The sequence below is a fragment of the Marmota flaviventris genome, chromosome 12 (genome assembly GCF_047511675.1).
Source record: "Marmota flaviventris isolate mMarFla1 chromosome 12, mMarFla1.hap1, whole genome shotgun sequence".
In the NCBI taxonomy this organism is placed as follows: domain Eukaryota; kingdom Metazoa; phylum Chordata; class Mammalia; order Rodentia; family Sciuridae; genus Marmota; species Marmota flaviventris.
Window position 1 is genome coordinate 59,616,033 of NC_092509.1, and position 2,726 is coordinate 59,618,758.

Here is a 2,726-nt window from a genome sequence, read left to right on the forward strand (position 1 = left end):
CAGAAATGGGTGACCCTGTGCTGCTCAGCAGCCTTCAGCAAGTGCCAGGAACATGGGGCTTGTTAAATTGTGATTTGGGAAACACATTTTGAGAAGCATGGCTCTACCAGATCTCTTTGTTACTTCATCCAGTTCATTCCTTTTCTTGATCAGTCATTGTTACCAGGGAGGGATATTGAAAACACAGTGCTGTCCCTGGGGCAGGAAGTCTGTGCTGAGTTAACCACTAGTTGTTTAGTGGATGGACTGGAGGCAGAATATGGAGGTTGCAGAGAAGGGGTTGAGGGGTCAGTGAGGGGGCAGGAGGGGCTGGGGGCAGCCACCACCCATTCTGCTCTTTGCAGATGACAGTTAGTCAGCTTTCCTGAGATTATCAACTGATAAGGAGGAAAGGTTTGTTTGGGCTCATGATTTCAGAGGCTTCAGTCCATGGTCACTTGGCCCTGTAGCTTGGGCCTGAGGAGACAAAGAACATCGTGAGGGGAACATATGGGGGAGGAGGCCTATTCACTTCATGGCCACCAGGAAACAGAAAAAGAAAGAGAAGGACAGGGCCAGGGTCCCAGGATCCTCTTGCAGGGCAAGCCCCCAGTGATCTAACTTCCTTTCACTAGGCTCCACCTCCTAAAAGTTCCACCACCTCCCAAAATGCTACAGATTGGCTACAAAGCCTTTAGCATTTGGGTCTTTGGGGAACATTTAAGATCCAAAGCAAGCTGAGTACAGCGCACATGCCTGGAATCCCAGTGGCTCAGGAGGCTGAGGCAGGAGGATCATGAGTTCAAAGCCAGCCTCAGCTACAGTAAGGTACTAAACAACTTAGTGAGACCCTGTCTCTAAATAAAATACAATATAGTGCTGAGGACGTGGCTCAGTGATTAAGTGCTCCTGAGTTCAATCCCTGGTACGTTCAACCCCCACCAAAAAAAAAAAAAAAAAAAGATCCCAAGCAGTCTTTTTTTCCTGTGGGGCTGGAAACATGGCATCCCACAAGGAAGGCACTGTCTCTACTGCTCCCTCTTCCAGCTCCGTGGCTGGTGTGATATGGAAAGGCAAAGGCAAAGGCAGCCCTGGGGATTCAGCTGAGAAGCAAGTACAGATAGATGGCTCGGTGGTATTAAAGTTAACCTAACACTATTGTGTGCATGTATGAATATGTAACAAAATCCCATCATTATGTACAACTATAATGCACCAATAAAATGTGGAAAGAGAAAAAAAAGATAATCAAATATTGTCAAGAAGAAGGTCAAGGAACTGCGGTTGTTCAAGGAGTGCTTTTGAGCTTGGTTACAGAAGATCAGACTGAAACTACCAACTGCTTTCCTTTCCCCCAGCACACTGAGGATGCTGCTGATTTCGATGAAGTACTGGGAATTGAATCCAGGGACATTCTACAAGTGAGCTACATCCCCAGCCATTTTTACTTTTTATTTTGAGTTGCTGAGGTTGGCTTTGATTTTGTGATCCTCCTACCTCAGCTTCTGGGATTATAGACAGTATCAGATGGAAAAGATGTGGATCCTTTGTCATGTAAACATTGATCATCTTCACCTGGGCTGGCACTAGTTCATGTACTATTATTCATTCCTCACCTTGGAGTTTCCGGATTCTCAGTTGAGTTACCAACATGCTGTTGAAGAATCTGTTGTTTTCATTTATAATCCTATAAAATCTCCCCAAAGGGTCTCTCTCACTAAAGGCATACAGACTGACTCCTAAACTGATGGAAGTTTGTAAAGAGAAGGATTTTCCTCCTGAAGCATTGGAAAAGGCAAATATCACCTTTGAGCACATGTTTGAAGAAGTACTTACTGTAATTAAAAATTCATATCTGATCTATTTTCTAATGTGGGAGCTTGAGAAAAAGTCAACTGTTGAAGATACGTGTGAATTGCTCAGCCTTACTAGTAGCAATCATTTGGGGAAGAACATACAGTTGCTGATGGACAGAGTGGCTGAGATGAGGCCAGACTAGCCAAATATAACACACACATGAGGAATGCCAGTGAGTAGCAGCATCAGAAACATCAGTATCAGCAGCATCACCAGCAGGAGAATATGTAACATCAGAGTACAGGAGAACCCACTCCCTGAGGAAGACCTGTCCAAAATCCTTAAGCCACCCCAGACCCCTACCAGGATGGATTTGCAGCTCATCGCAGTATTCCAGATCATTTTACAACTTGGAGGACATTATGACTCACTCTCAAGTTCTCAGGATGAAGTTCACCGCCCAAAACTTAGGCAAACTCTTCATGGTTCAGGCTCTCCAAGAATATAACAACTAGCTGGGTGTGGTGGTGCACGCCTGTAGCCTGTAATCCTAGAGGCTTGGAGGCTGAGGCAGGAGGATCGCGAGTTCAAAGCCAGCCTCAGCAAAAGCAAGGTGCTAAGCAATTCAGTGAGACCCTGTCTTTAAATGAAATACAAAATAGGGCTGGGGATGTGCCTCAGTGATGGAGTGCTACTGAGTTCAAGTCCTTGTACCAAAAAAAGAATACAACAACTAGCTGGGCACCACCTAATTGTGTTCTTGAAGAACCTGGGTAAACCCAGTGGTCGCCTGTAATCCCAGTGGCTCAGGAAGCTGAGATAGGAGAATTGCAAGTTCAAAGCCAGCCTCAGTAACTTAGTGAGGCCCTAAGCAACTTAGCAGGACCCTGTCTCAAAACAAACAAACAAACAAACAAACAACAAAAAACTAAAAAACTGAAGTTTCCAGA

General features: G+C 45.1%; 1 pseudogene; it reads left to right on the forward strand.

Moving 5' to 3' along the window:
- Positions 1-979: 979 nt before the first annotated feature.
- On the forward strand, positions 980-2,291 carry LOC114092161 (eukaryotic translation initiation factor 3 subunit H-like; annotated as a pseudogene).
- Positions 2,292-2,726: the final 435 nt, after the last annotated feature.